This window comes from Gymnogyps californianus, chromosome 6, assembly GCF_018139145.2.
Source record: "Gymnogyps californianus isolate 813 chromosome 6, ASM1813914v2, whole genome shotgun sequence".
In the NCBI taxonomy this organism is placed as follows: Eukaryota; Metazoa; Chordata; class Aves; order Accipitriformes; family Cathartidae; genus Gymnogyps; species Gymnogyps californianus.
Window position 1 is genome coordinate 32,251,005 of NC_059476.1, and position 16,622 is coordinate 32,267,626.

The 16,622-nt window shown below is 35.5% G+C and overlaps 1 protein-coding gene across 3 annotated transcripts in view; it reads left to right on the forward strand.

The window, feature by feature from the left end:
• The window catches only part of GRID1 (glutamate ionotropic receptor delta type subunit 1), a 556,760-nt gene that overhangs the window by 392,987 nt on the left and 147,151 nt on the right, over positions 1-16,622 (forward strand). The gene's annotated exons all lie outside the window — the stretch shown is intronic.

The following is a 16,622-nucleotide window of genomic DNA, read 5'->3' on the forward strand; positions in this document are numbered from 1 at the left end:
ATTCGCACCAGTTTGTTGCATGATGCTGTTCCTGACTGTGGATTTCTCGGCATCTCCATTTCAAATGCTGTTCTTTAGAGTCAAGTATAAAAGTATCATCTTTCTCAGACACATGTTTTTTTCTTGCCTCACTCTCTTTGCAGTCCAGAAAGGTGTGTATAACTAGAAACATTCCAGACTTCCTGTACGCATATAGGTGATGTGCAGATAAAATAATCCACTTTCAAAAAAAGCTTCTTTTTATTTTTTTTTCCTGATCAGAGAAATCAGAATTGTCTTACTGTGAGTTGGATCTATTGTTAGGGTGAGATCAGGAGATGATCTGTCATTTTTGTTTGGTGACATGATGTTTCTCACAGTGATGAGCACGAAATGAAACCTCTTCTGACAGGAGAGGAAATGTTTCTTTATCAGCAGCTTTATCACTATTGATAACGCAGTGCTGTAATCTCTCCAGAGTGAAAAAGAATATGTATTCTTCAGTTTTTTTATTTGTTCTGTTCATGCGGGACTCAGTAGTTATCACATTTGTGATTGGTGTAAGTCACACCCTCACTGTGTAGTTAAGTTGAATTATATCCATCCAGATGAGAGCAGCAGCACAACGAAATGACTCTTGCTCTTCTAAGAGTGACTGACTTTATACTCAAAGCATTATCTAATTTGGGCTGTGACCTGTACGAAAATTTGGCTGGAGTTAAAAGTCATCTTCTGGAAAAGTGATGTGAAGCAAATTCTGGTACTTAAGACTTTTCCTTACAAAAGGCTGTTGCTGTGTCCCCTCAGGAGGAATGGCTTCTAGCTACTCAGAACTCACATAAAGTGCTTTTCATAGGGTTTGGAGGAAAGTAGACAACTTCAGTGTCTGTTTAGTCTTATCACAAATAGAGCCTTACAGGTCTGCATGAACATTCTGCTTGGGACAAAAATCTCTTGGTATGTGTATATGTGTGTCTTGGGGGAGAGGGGGTTCACTGATCTGCATTCATGTATCTGTATTTGCTCATGCCTGCTAAGACAAGTAGTTCATCCCATACTGTGTGCAAAATAATGTACTTGACGTTTACACAGAGGTTTTCAACAAAACAGCTCAAAGCTTTGAATTCAAAGATTTCAAGCATCAAAAAAAATTTCAAGAGCAACCTACTGGGAATTAGCAGCACTGTGTGCAACACTAGAGATGGAGGACAATATACTGATGTCAACTTTTTCATCAAGCTGTGTCATTAAATTAAAGCCAAAACTCTTTGTCAGGGTCTTTTTTTGAAGAATGTCATGCTGGAAAAATAATCAAACAAGTTATTTTAACATTTGCTAAATAAAGCCTCTTATTTAAAATTTGTTGTTAACTTTTAGAAAAATAATACTTTTACAAAGCTTAAGAAATGGGGGAAAAAAAGTTGAAATCAAATTTTCATGTCAGATAGGAAAGTAACTTAAGGCTCTAGGATATACATAGTATCAAGGGAGGTAATTAAGGTGATGAGGGTGTAGGAATACAATGTAGTCCCAACAAAAGCTTTGCCTCCAATGTCTATAACTTTCTCTTTATTTTTTTATCTTCCAGTAGCCCTCTGATAAGTAAATTATTATTCATTTCTTTGGTCATATACACTTGGGAAATAGCTAGTTCCTTGTGATTTAAAAGTAATGCCTGGCACATATATTTTGTAAACAGATCGTGTATATATAAAATGTATGTAACTACACAATTGTTTTACAGTTAAAAAAATATTTTGTCATTTTCTGATCTGGTGGTTAAGCAGAACTAAACGAAAACTACAAATTCAAGTCTATGCAGTTTGATGCATGTGATGCACAGTAAAAAAGCTCTCCTAACACACCCTCTTAAAAAATCACTCAATGAATAATGCTGAATCCCTTCATTAATTTTATATTTGCTGCAGTAAAGTAGTAAAGCTTTAAGACATATCATTCAACCATGTGAAGGATAATTTCAGATAAATATAACTTTTTGAACTTTTGGTGGAAAATATGGGTAGTAAAATTTTGCTGGCAGTTATATATCAGTGGGAATCTTTGCTTGCAAGAATTTGGTAAGGATCTTGACAACCAATAGAGAGCCTCCAGCAGTAAAAGCAGTAATTTTTGAACTTTCAGCTTAGTAAAGCTTAGCTTCAAGTTAAAGAACACATCTCCTCTTTCTGCTGGTGTCCTGCATGACCTATATAGGACAAGTTATCCTTTTTAAATATACCTGATGTTTATAAGCATAAGAGAGCATCCTAAGACCCAATAGAGTGGAAAGAATTTTTGCCTTGCTCTTTTATTATATCCTTATGCTTTTTCTTCTACTTGTTTTCTCTTACTTTTGACAGCTATTGTCTTGGCTATCATACCTTTGAGCAAAGAAATCTGAAATACATTCAGAACCTCCTAAATACTACTAGGCATTGTTTTTATGTGATGCGGATGCTTTTAGTCCACATAGACATGAAATGTACCTCTGCCTGTTCTGAGATTAGTAAAGCCTGGGCAGGAAAGGAAAACTTCCAATATTGCTGAAGTGTTTGAGTTTCCTCTATTATAGGAATGATGCTAGGAATCCACCACCTGAAGGAAAAAATATCAAAGTAAATAATTTTTGTAATATACATTAAAAAGTCATGGCTTCATGTCATGAAGTTTTCTAAATTCTTTTGAGTCTTATGTTTCAGGTGCAATAAAAATGTTAAATATTAATTTCAAATCTGTATATGTTAATAGGTACCACAAAATCCTTCTCTCTGTCAGTGAGGAGAGGGCTTTTTGTTTATTGCTAGACAAAATGTGATATTTTTTTCTTTAGAAGGTCTAAATTTTAAAAGGTTTGGTTTTGTTTCTTACACGTTTGAGACAGAATGTGTAGTAAATCTTGGGAAGGGAAATGTTTCACAGCAGTTTAAAGCCTCGTTTGAAGAAACAAATTAAGAGATCTGGTCATTTTTGTAGTGTGGATGTTCTTGAAGTCCTCAGGTTACAAACAAGGTGGTATTGGATAGTGAAATTTGATCCCTGGAAATTATTAAAACATGAGCACGAGTGGAATATAAGGCAAAACTGTCAAAGAGTAAATATTTACTTGCTATTACTTATTAACAGTTATTCTAGGGTTCTTAAATGAAACCCAGCAGGTGAGAACATCTTATGTGGAGTTTAAAAATTGTGTATTATATTATACTTTCATTAAGGAGTTGTATAGGAGTAAAGATCTATGGCAGTAATAAGGAGAAAGTTCTGGTAAGCTTATCTCCAAAAGAAGCATTGACTTTTACTACAAAAGCCAACAGTAGTGAAACCTATTCTTTCTTTTCTCCAGGATCATTGATGATATGTTATTACAGTTTTCAGTCATAAATATGGGTCAAAAAACTGTATTTTTTTTATCTTGCAGTTTTTTTTTCTCCTTGAAGTTCTTACAGCCTAATGAGGTATCAGCACTGGAAATTCAAATCTGGCAAAAGATACTAAAAAAACAAACACATAAACAAGGAGAAGATGAAAAAGAGGACATTTAAAATAGCTAAATTTTGGTTTAACTCTTTTGAAACCTTTAGCAAAATCTTTTTTGTAAAGAAAAGAAAATTAACAGTAATTTGTACCAAAGTGAATCACTGGAATACCAGTGCAAAAAGAACAAGGACACAGGGGTGAAATCCTGACCCAGTTCAAGTTTTTTATGGAGGATTTACTGGCCCTCTTTTTCCTATTGTGGCCTGGCCAGGTCTTGCCATCTAGTTCTTATGTCTTCAGTTATCTCATTTTTAGTTTTCAGCCTCTTGAATGAGAATTGATATGGTTATGCAGCTTATGTTAAGTCCAAAAGTTTCGCTATAGAAGATTTCTATCAATTATCACCCACTCCAAAGTTTCAAGGGTTGAATGCTATATATGAAACTCAATACAAGGTATTTTTCAAATGCTCTTCTCACAGTATCTAATGAAACTATATATTAAGCCTTGAAATATCCACACTGCTGCAGTGTCACATCTGACTCAGTAAGCCTCCTGATCTCCCCGTTGTGAGACTCTCTGTGTGCTTTGGTGGAGTAATACAAGATACGGCCAAACCCAGTGGTGAAAGAATTCACAATGTATACAGCATATTGAATAAAGATGCTGAGCCCAGTAACACTGGCATCAATTAAAAGCACCTTCAGAGACAAGACTTCATGCTAATACACTCAGGAAAGTTACTTCTCAGTAGCATTTTGATCAGTGCCCTAAAAAATGACACTTCTATCAGAGGTTCTCAGCTGTGGCAAATCACACATAACTTGTAGTTCTTCTGGGGCTAAAAGGTTGTGCCAAAAATCCCTTAAGTTTACTGACAGAATTTCAACAAAAACCTCTTGGGAGTTACCAGAAGCTGCTCCAGTGCACTACAATGAAGAAGTATAAAACATATTTATTATGATATCTCCCCTCTTTCCTAATGCAGTTAGTACTCCAATATTATGCTGTGGCTAAGTTCAACACAAACAGAGACAGGAAAGGAATAGAAGGGATTTATCTCACTTTCCAAAGCCCTGTTGTAAGCTGTTTGGTGGACTTTTATAGTGATTTTAATTTATGCCTTAGTTGTAGCTAATTCAAAGATAGAACTGTACTGAAGCACTACCTCCAGCCATTTTCCAGTCTGCCCCTCTGCATGTAACACAAGCATTATTGGTCATTTCAGAATAAAATAGTACTTCAGAGAAAAGAAAATATTTTGGCATTTTCTAAATGCAGTGTTTTGACTTCTCTCTCATTTCAAAAGAACATTTTGTTAAAAGGAGAAAAGAAGCTACGTTTTAGGACACAAACACGTTTTGGTTTGAACGACTTTTGTCAGTTGACGTAAAATTGAATTTCTCATTATTTTAAAAACGTTTTTGTCAGAAAAACTATTCTTAAGAAAAGACTGTTTCAATTAAGTTGAAACTGTGTTTTATGTATTTTTTAAACTTGTCTGCCAAACCAAAAAAAGCCGTTATTAATTGAGCTCTTACCAAAAGTATTTAAACACAGGAAATTATAGCAGCATATAAGGTGCCTTGCGAGTAGGTATATAAGGCATATACGTTCATGTATAAAGAACAGAAAAAATCACAAAAAGTGTGTTTTTATGAAAGTACAAAGCATTTTAATGTGGTACATAAGGAAAACATTTTATGTTCCTAATCATATATAACACAACTCCCCTCTGTCTTCCTCAGCAAAATCTTTTCTGAAAAGAAAGGTGTTCTTTAACTTGTATGAAGGAAGAATTCTGCTATTAAATTATACTAGGAATAAATCGGGTAGCTTTTTTATTTTACAATTACTCTTGAAATAGAAAAGAGTTTTGGTAAAAAACCAAACTCCTGAGTTTTCATATGAGAGATTTATTACTCATTAAAATTTCCTATATAACAGTATCCTGGAGTAGAAGCATCAATATATTCAAATGGTGTATTAACCTGTATAGTTTTTATTTTATGGACCTATTACATGAAAAAAAGGATTGTATTAAAGATATGTCAGGAGTCATGGTCAAAGTTGCTCTCTTTCTTAAAGTTGTAGTATACAGGTTATGAAATCCTCAAATATCTGCTTTCTTGCTGGCAGAAAGAGATACTGCAAGCAAGCTGTTAATGGTATGAGAGAAATTGCACTGTCATATAGCATCTTTAATCCAGTTTTGCAAGATGATATTTTCTTTTGAGGCTTACGTGGCATTGTATTACCAGGTAGACTTTAAATGTTAATAACACCATTATCTATGTATATGATTCACTTTTATTTGTTTTGTAATAGGATAAAAAAAATAACACTCTTATCCAAATAGACTTTTGGAAGCATCTATTTTGAAATCCTTCTGCCGTTGCAGAGATGATCAAGGAAAGGAGGGAAACAGCAGAAAGGTTATAATGTGGAAGGGAAGGACATGCTGATCTTGAGGGACAAAAAAAAAGAAAAAAGTTTCACAGTTCCCTTCGTACTATTTCTTGTGTTGCCCCTTTTAGTGGAATTTTAATGTTGGAGCCTTTTTTTCCCTAACATTACAATCTTTGTTCCTTAGTTTTGATTAATATATATTTTGCTTTATTTACAACAATATTATTTCTTTTCTAGAAAAGACTTGCATTTTTTATAGCTGTTTAATTTTATATTCTTAAGTGGATACATTTTAAGTCAGCAAGTATGGAGCCTTTGAATTATACAATATGGCACTTTTAAATTCAAGTCTACTTAATAAGCAGTTTATGTTTTAAAATGTTTATAATTCATGTTTTCAGATTATATGTATTTTTGCATTTTCTGCTGTACTAACACATAAATATGTAAAATCAGGAATTTCAATCAAAGTGTGAATTCTAGTTCAGGAAAGTACCTAAGCGTGTATTTAGCTGAAAATGCACAGAGAGACGTTTTCAGAAACTGGACTGAGAGACAACTAACTCAGAATTAATCATGGTTAATTAAGAGCTTTGCTGGATCAAGGGCATGGCTGGCAGTTCTGGTGTGGTTCAGGCAGGCAGGAATGCATTTCTTCTGTATGCTTTATAGTGCAGACAGTCGCAAGAAATGGGTTACACTGAGATTTCCATTGTATGACTCATATCACAGTTGTTTCTTGATAGTGTGATTCACACCCATGAAAACATTGTGTAATGAAAAGCTGTCCACTTTGTGAAATTGCAAAGTGGACAGCTTTTTTGTGGTGGCTTTTTTTTCTTTTTTATTGTATCTTCACTTGTTGAAGTGAACCAACTTTCAGTATTTGAAGCTTACTCACAGCTTTTTCTACTGTGCATTACAGAAGTACACAAATATCTGTTCTAAATGGTCTTCACATTTTGTTGCTAATTTTAAGAGACCATTTGGCCCCTTCGTTACAAGTCCCTCTAGAAAGTCTTTGGTGTTTGACTTCTGCTTCCCTTCTGTTAACACTGCTCCCTTGATCTTTACTGGGTGTGTAACCTAGGGGCTGGGATGCAGAGCCAGAGGTCCTGCCATTAAAAGTGGAAGAAGGGAAAAGAGCCATAATGGAAAGAGTTTGGGAGAACTATGCTTATTGCTTCTACTGCCATCAGAAAAGCTGGAAGGGAGATTGTCAGCTGCTGTTTCTGAGAGCAGCATATTCCCTCCAAGTCCCTCTGTTGCCCCTCCGTGACTACAGTGACCATGAAAGGTGGGTTTGACATAGGCAAAGCAGGCTTTGGCATCCCTGCCACTTCGCTGCTGTGGGCAATCTGCTGTTTTCCTCAACAGTGCTCATGGATGTGGCTGAGGAGCTGAACTCCCTGCACCACTCCACTAGTTAGTTGTTGGACTGGTCATGGCTTGCCGACTTGCCAACCTTGGCTGGAGCATCTCAGAGCTATAATAAACAATGACTAGACAAACAAGGAAAATCTATAGTAATGTAGCCTTCTCTAAGCTTATCATCTAGGTTTCTTCTGTAATCAAAAGAAAGACACCTTCAAAGGGTGATTCATTAGACCTGTCTTGAACAGGATAAATTGCTCTGGAGCTGTATATCTATTTCTATTGACTTGGCCTTCTAGTGAGCTGTTTGGATTAGGCACCTAATTTTACATACCTAAAGTTAGCTGAGATAAGTCTCTTAGAAGTGTACAAGAAGGAACAACTTTAATGTTTCTGATGCTGGAAAAAATTATTGTTGAAAATAAAGTGTTGCTCATTACCATATTTAGCTTTATTACCTAAGTGAAAAGTTATTAAGTGGTGCTGAGCGCAGTACAGATCTCTGTAAGGGACTGTGACTTAGCCACCTAATGACATGGGATATTCAGGTTGACAGTAATGATAATTTCATGGAAATTGCTTATAAAAAGCAAAGTATTGGAATCATAGTATCTTAGACACTAAACAGGACTGCATGAAATGCGTCAAAAAGCTAATTACGCTTCAGGAAAATATCCTTGGTTTTAGAAGAGGTTTAATATTATGAGTCATTAGTGATATTTTCCTGACTAATCTTTTGAAAAGTCCCCCCTTGCTGTTCAAGTGAAAGGACATTATTTTCTGCGAACTAAAGAACTGGGCAGTTAAGACCAAAAGGCATTTACACTGCCATTCAAGCTGAATGCCATTTGTTTTTTAAAGCAAATGTTTATGGTCCAGAAATTGGCACTTTGAAATAAATACTTTTAAGGCCTTTTGGGGAGGAGTGGTGAAAAAGTTAAGAAAAGGAAATAAAACAAAACAAAAAGAAACTTAAAAAGCCCCAAACCACTCCATTAGTAGATATAACTATTATTCTTCCTATGTCCCACACTGACTGTCTCTGACCTTGGAAACATACTCCATCTCCCCTGTCTTTGCCTGTTTCCTGGACTCCACTGTTACTGCTGTGAATTTCCGTAACACAGTGCAGAAGTGTAGAACCTTTTCAGGATGCCCACAAAACTCTATGTCTATCAAGAAATTGGTGATCTCACTTCACAAAGGGACAGCACAAGAGTTTGGAAGCTGTGTCACCCAGTAGCATGAACTTCTGTCCTGTCTCAAAGACTTTAACTTGTTTTCCAAAATACTCCGCCAACAACAGTAGAGTTTGGTACTCCTAGTACCATGACGTTAATGAGACAGGACCTCCAGCAACACTACGGCAATAGAACTAGAAGGTTATTCTGTTTCGGACATTGCCTTTTACTTCCTCAGCATTGACTGGACAGAGTGGAATAACTGGGAGAGAGAGTGTCTGAAGTCATTTAAATGTACATTGTGCCTTTTGAAATCAATGAGCTTGGTCCAGCTGCATTTGTGAACTGAAATGATGCCAAGTACCACAGCACTGAGATACAGTGCTGGAGGTTCACAGAAAATGCTGTACAAAGATTATTATAGACTGGATTTCATTTTTGTCTGTAAAACAGATAATCCACAGGTCCCATCTAGTCCTGTCAAGAAGCCTTCATACCCAGACTCTACTTAGCTTTTCCTTGTATATGACTTACAAATATGTTAAAATGTAGCCATTTTTCCTCAGGAACTGACTTTATATAATTTCAGACAGCTAAAATCTCATATTACTAGACATGTGATAAATGATCCATATTGACCTAGACTGAATTTGATCCAGAGTCAGATGTGAGGAGATCCATACGTTACAGGAATTCTATACACTATTTTCCGAAGCCTATTTTCACAAGTGAAATTAAGTCACATTTTGTCAAAATATTAAAGGTATAAAGTATATTCATGTAATTTATTTGTTCTTCCTTTTTTAGCCAAAGGAAAATTGTATTCTGTGAGACACATTAACTTCTTCGAAGGATTTTTTGCTAAAAATCCTTCCAGAGGTTTTTTTTGTTGACGATAAATACAGAGATTTGGAGATGAGCAAGAATTCACACTTAGAGGAACGTTTTTATATAAAAATCTTAATGTTATACTACAGAGAACCACTTTCTGCTCTAGTAAAATAATAAATGCTCACCTTTTATTGTTTATGGGATAACACTGATAATTTCAATTTTCTTATGTCAAACTCAAGATGCTCTGCCCCCCCTTTCCTTTGATAATGTGAGTGACATGCTGTTATATTCCTCAACAGTTAGCACCTTTTTTCTTCTCTCTCTCTACAGTCTCTAAATGAGGTAAGAGTCTATGCTGCAGAAACAGCTTTTCAGGTTTTTTTTTGTTTATCTTTCCCTACACCTTCTTAAAGAGAAAGAAGAAAGTCTGCTTTTGCCACACCAATTAACAGAAAGTAATAGAGCTCTAAAATGTTAAACAGAGCACTTTATACAACACTATTATACAGAAACATCAGAGTGTTGCTGTTCATTCCTGCCACTACTACAGGCTTCCAAATATTAACCTACAGTGTTTATGTGTTTAGTTGCAAATTTGTTATAATGGTGTAATGGAGTAAAAGCCAAAATCAAGGATATTCAAATAACAAAGAGGAACTGAAGAATCTTTAGAGAATACTGAAAAAATAAACAAAAGACTTAATAATACTAGAATGTAATTTGGGACATATTTTTCTCTCTTGAAGGCATAATGTTCACTGTAAATTCTGTGTTGCTCCCCACTAAAGCTTTCAGAGAGTAAGAAAATACATATATGCACAAACACGTTAATATGTATATGTAAACAGATAATATCTATATTCATTTATACTTCTGAGCAATCAAGCACCGAGTTTTCCATGGTCTTGCAATTGCAATAATGCATCAGTTTTAGAGCACTAAGCATACAGGTGGTAAATATTAAAACTCTTGTAAGGTATAAACATTCATAGACCTATTCAAAAGGTGCTCAGCCACAGACCACCACGTCTGAGTGCTTACCTGAACAGTCACATAATTTTTGTCTACTTCCAGATGATGTATCCAAACAGAAAAGTGTTATAGATTATCAGCGCTACTTTTTTTTTTGCTTTTTTTTGCAGATCTTTTCCAAAATAAAGCTGCTACTGATCCTACTGAGTTCTGCCATTATATGCTGTATCAAAACTTCCTGCCTATCCTGTCACTTTTAGATATCAAACATTACCTTTGTGTACGTACTTAATTGTGGGATAACTCGATTTTTCTTTAAAGCACATTGGCAAATGCTGGAGGGAATGTGAGATTTGGATCAACTCTGGAGTCAGTCAAGTGTGAATTGGCTATGGATATATGCTGCGAAGTCTGCAGGGGAATACAAAAGGGCTGTTTTCATTGCCTGCCATGAGTAAATTCTCAGGGAATTTGTGCATTCCTATTGGCAAAGAACGACTTGTTCAGATTGTATTTCAATATGTATCAGTCCACCTCCAGAAGATTTTTCAGGTGTTCTTGATTTTTCTCTGAAGCCCTTTTTTTTCAGTAATCCTTATGAGCAACCTTTTCACAAGAATGGTATTTTAGCACTGGATTGGAGTACATACATTTGAATGTGTTGGATTTTTAAAAGATCCTTTATTACACATATCAGCTTTCATCCTTCTGAAAGTCTCTTTGCACATATATAGCTTTAAATGAATGCTCTTAAAGGAGCTGCTATTGGAACATCCAGAGCAGAAAGCACCAAAATCCTACTGAAAAAAAGACTGCAAATTCACTTCTGAATACAAACTTTGTAGCTGAGGAAGCTCACAAGAAGAGTTCATTCTGAAAGTCTGCTCCATAATTTAGCCTCCTTTCAAAATGAGGTTATAGCAGTTGGGTAAATGCTGAGGAGAATTTTGGAAGGGGGGAAGGAAGGGGTAAAGAAACAATACTTCCAGCCCTTAACAGGTTTTTTCACCTGTCGTTACTAATTGTTGCAAATGTGATGGGTTGAGTGGGTTGCTTTGTTAAAAGTGAGATATTTTATGAAACAATGGATTTGACCAAGTTGTTTTTAGGAATGTGCTTTAGGTGCAGGATGGAAGTTCTAATCTGAGAAATGTAGAGCAACTCTCTCTTTCAGGTCAAAGCTGGTAGTTCTCAGAACTATGGTGAAAGACGGAGTTGTCTTTCTGTTGGTTATTCTGAGGGGCTGGAGATATATCCTTCATGAAAACAAGTTAGAGAAATTTCATTTTCTTTCAATATGAAATGGAAACAAATTCTGAAGCATATTTTTGTGAGGAATTGTTGTTTTACACCAATTCTACCAGTATTGTGATGCTTTTCATCCTTAGTTTGTGTCTAGATCGTCTTGACTGGTTTAGGCAGCATTTACACACAGCCTCTGTATGTCCAAGGTTGTAGGCTTCAGAGGCAGACCTTATCTATGCTTGCCACTTAGAAGTGCATACCCCGACACTCACTTCCCTTGTGCAGGATCTGAAGTTAACATCAGCTTCCTTGTATAGCTAAGTCATAGTCTCAGAGTTTTACCAAGGTCCAGACTCACTGGTATTCAGGAAGTGCCTCCTGAATTTTGCAAGAAAATTTAAACCAGTTACCCCTCAAAATTGTAAATGGATTTCTAAATACATTACACTTTACCCTTTAGAAATCATATGCAACTGCCTGCAGATGATCCGTGTCCACAAGCAGCTGAGCTTCATGTATTTTCATGATCCTCTTTTCTTCAGTCCAGTCTTGCTTTTATTGTAGTGAGCATGCTGCTCAGAAAGGACCTTGGTTCTTCTATGGCTTTCCAGTCTCCTGTGTCTCGTGACTCTTCTGACCAACCTTCAGACGCTATAAGATGATCAGTTTCTGTCAGTGATGGATGATGCCCACATTGTGCCGAGGTACAATTATATGGAGAATTTATAAGGCAAATAATAATGAGTTATATATTTTTAGCTTTTATACATACAAATTTCCAGACTGCTTCAGTTGCTAAAGCCAAAGATTTTTTTAAATGGTGAGTTTGATTTAAGGTTTCTGTATTTGCATTTAAAATGAAAAATTTGTACCCCAAAACATGCATCGGTATCTTGTGTACTTTTCTGGGTTTTGCCCTGATAGTTTTTGAGCCTTTAGAAACAATAAATTTTACACACACAGCAGCTTTATGATCTAAGGAAGCATTAATATCCTCTTTTATTGTGGGCAACCAAGTATTTGGATATTGAATCACCTGCTCAAGGTTAAAAATGAAATCTGGGAAGGTCAAGGAGTTTAAAATAGTATGTATTAATCTCAGGACAGTTGCTTATTTTTATAAGGATATATTCTGCTTAAATAGACAGACATTCATAGTAAAAATACTTCAAGTTACCTCCTTTATAGTCCTGATTTTTTTTTTTTTTTGTAGAAGAGAGAGATGAATTCTGTCACACTATGTATAGAAGGCAAATTGGAGAGTACTAGTTAGATTCCTTTTTTTTCTGATGAATGCACTGTGCTTTGGAATGGAGCTTCAATTTGCAATTAGTATTTTTAAGCACATTTTTGAATATGCAAATTTACTTTTTCTCAAAAGTATAATAGTCCAACTGAATTCCCTCCCTGTAAACTGCAGCCTTCACATGCCACCCAGGGTGTCAGAGACATGGATTGCTCTGGTGAGCGTAAACCCATGTTTTTTTCTAAGTACAAATGGCAAGATGTATCTTAGCAAATGCTGCTTTAAGAGTATGCTGCAACTGGTGTGAATCCAGTAACACCCTTATGCTAGACAGGCAAATGCTAAGGGTTGTGTGGGTTGAAGTATTTCTAACTAACTATGTCTGAGTTTGCCTCGATACTTTGTAATTTCACAACATGTAATACCACAAGGTATGAAAAGATAATCTAGCTTTTTTGATTATTGCAGGCTGTCTAACTTATTCCACACTTCTTCTTATCAGAATTAGCATAATGATAGGGCAAGGGGAGTTAACCATTCACTAATCCATCCACTGTTTGTTCTCCTAAATCTATATAAAATCTCTATTAAAAGATCAAATATTGTATAGTACTAAGTTGAATTAGTCACTGAGTTGAATTACTTGAAGAATTCGTATCAGTAATTTCTTTCTCTGACTCTTACCAGTAAGCTTGTTCAAGAAAAAAAAAAAAAACACCCACACCAAAAAAAAAAAACCCCAAATATAGAAATTCTTAAATATTTAATTATTGGTTGACCAGTCATGGATAAATTATTTTATTACCTGAGATGAACATCAGGATTCATGGTATATAACTCTCTACATCACCCCTTAATCTTTTTATATTTTAGAACTATTAGTACTTTGGATTTTCCTGTGCTTTTTGAGATTTGTTAAAAATTAAAATTACTGGTTTGAACTACCATCAGTTAACTCTTTTAAGATTCTGTTCTGTCTTTTGTTATTTATTCATAATACTGAAATATTTTTCATTATATGTATTTTCTGAGCAGCTGTCTTCTAGTAGATGAAGATTCTTCATTTTTACCTATTAGGATTCCTGAGGAAAGATTACTTTGAACACTTTGCCAAACCAACAAATCCTGTTCAGCTTTAGTGGGGTAATGTGTATACACTGTATTTGAGTTACAGAAGATTTAGATGCAGTGCTAGAAAAGAAATGAAATAGTAGTTTTGAAAATCAGTTTTTGAAAGGATAAATTTGTAATATCAAGTAGACCGAGGAGATTTTCAGTTTATTTGAGCAAGCAAATGAATACAGGGGGAGAGAGAGAATTCTTTGAATTATCCTAGATATGAATCATTCGGTATCTTGTAAAGACTTTTCTTCATGTATCTCACTGTGTCTGTCTGTCAATCAGAGTCAGTTTGCTTAAGGACCTGAAAGAGGCTTGAGTTTTCATTGTGTTTGCAAGGGAGTATGACTGCCTTTCCGCCGTATCGGTTGTCCTATGTAATTTGCATGTGTATTGAATAGACGTCTTCTGTGACAAAACCAACAGATTGTTTTATTGGTTTAGATTGTATACATTCTTTAGCAGAAGTGTGCAAGTAAGGATAAATACAGAAGTAACCATGTTTAATGCTCAGACCTGTTACACCTGCTAATAACACCTTGGGTAGTAGCCCAGACCTTGCATAAGGATCTCCAGGTCTGGTAGGAAGTAAACCTGGTTTCCGTGAGATAATTCAATGAACTATTAACAATCTCTTGGGAAAAAAAAGATCCATTCAGTGTTAGTAATTGGTCCAGATTTTCGCTAACAATGGAAAACAAATTAGTTTCCAACTTTAGTAATTGTAAAGGCAAGACTTGTGTAGTGATAGGTTGACCTTAGCTGGAGATAACCTGAAACTCTGGGCAAAACAGGAAAGGCTCTACTTGAAGCAGAAGTGTTGCCACAGTCTCTTGTCGCCACCTTAGGTTTTTTGAAGGAAAAAGATTTATCCTGTTCTCCCAACCACTGTTTGGAAGGAGGGAAAAACAAAACAGAAAGAGGAAAAGCTACTGCATGTGACAATGCACCAGAAATCTCAGATCGTCTTAATCTGGTTTTGGGGAGAGGGTGATGAGAAATGTCAAAGGATACTCTCAATTTGTTGCTTGAATATCACCACCATATGTGTGCAATGAGAGTATGTGAATACATGAATACTTGTGTGGTAGCCTTTGTCCTTCTATAGCGCCCAGACATATTGAAGGATTATTGTGTTAACTGCTGCATTGGAAACCGTTCTTTCCCCCAAGGGATCTAAGAAGGCTTGACAAATTAATGTAAAAATACAGAATGTATGAGGGAGAATAAAACAAATATTAGAGCTAGTTAGAAGATAATTAGACACATTTAATGCTTCAAATAAAGAATTTTATTTAAAAAAACCAAAACAGTCCCAGCTGTTGTGGCTCTTGCACATCTCTCCCTCTCTACTTCCTCTCCCTCTTGGTTTTTTAGGGCAGAGGTGGGGAAGGGATGCTAAAGCAAAATTTAGGAAAGTGATATTTTTCCTTCATGAAAGGAAATACAAGAATGTGGGGGACTTGAGTTACAATTTCAACTTTTATAGAATTTTGTATCTAAACAATATATTTGGAGAAAAATGGGAGCTATATTTTGCCATTTAAGATAAAACCCTATTTATTTCAATTCTGATGTGCACTGATACATACATTTGCAAAGGACGAGTAAGCAACATAAATGTCAACCTCCCTGTTACTGGTTTTCTGCTGGCAGTTTGTCATGGGTATCATGCTAGAAGTGTTAGAAGGGATTTGAAGGATGATGAGATCTTGGTTTTACCTTTACAAAATATGTGTGTCATACATTTATATGCAAATGAGAAAATTCTGCTGTGTGACAAAAGGAGAAAATTGTGTTGCTGCTTTCTGTTTTGAAGAGGTGTTTGATGATTTATCATATCTACTGCAGTATATTGTTTCAGCTAATACCATACCTACTTAAAAAGGTATAAAGTCCTTTCAAATTTCTTTACAATGCTTGTGGTCAGCCTTGCATGAAAAGGCCATTTGTGCTTCCCATATTAAAGCTTGTGCTTTCATGTAGTTCTGAGAATTTCCTATTACTGTAAATTAATTTCACTTCATTAAGTGGTTGGGTCACAGGCAAAAGAATAATAGCAGTCAGAGACACAGGAGATTACTAGTTTGAATAATCGTAAAATGGCACCCACCTGCTTTCTCTCTAATATTGGGAAGAAGCTTCTGGCTGTCAAAGCCATTTCATTAATTAAAAAAACCTATGAATGTGAACTTTAAAGTTAGACAAGATAAAATTATTATCTACACGAACAATATTTTACAGTGTGGAACAATGGATTCTAGTCCCTATGGGAGACAGTGACACGATGGTAAAGATTCAGTTTTCTGTGTTACTTTGCTGTTATTTCAGGTCACTTGTGATTATTCAAAGTCATCCACTCAGCAGTCGTACATTATGCATATAGGGCTCAGTTGTGAAGAGGTGACTCCAGAGCATGGAGAGTTTATTATTTAGATATTAATTTGTCCTCTCATGTAAATTATTATTTCTTCTGCCAAGATATTCATTAAAGCTGTTGCAGTAGTCTTCTCCCAGAGGAAAAAATGATAAGGTCTAATGAAAATGTTTTAATGAAAACAGATAACTGGTGTTTATTTCATATTCTTTCTTCTAAGTCTGGCCCAATGCTTATTGAAAACAACTGAAGAGAGTCCTACTAATTTCAGTAGATTTCTGATCAAAGCACTAATCTCTAAAGAAAGGTAAGGGGAGTCATTTATCCAGGATCCACCTCCCCTTATACTGAAAAGAAAGAATGAAGCAGCATAAAAGGCCCTGAAAAGCATCCTCAGTGCAGGTGTTTCAGA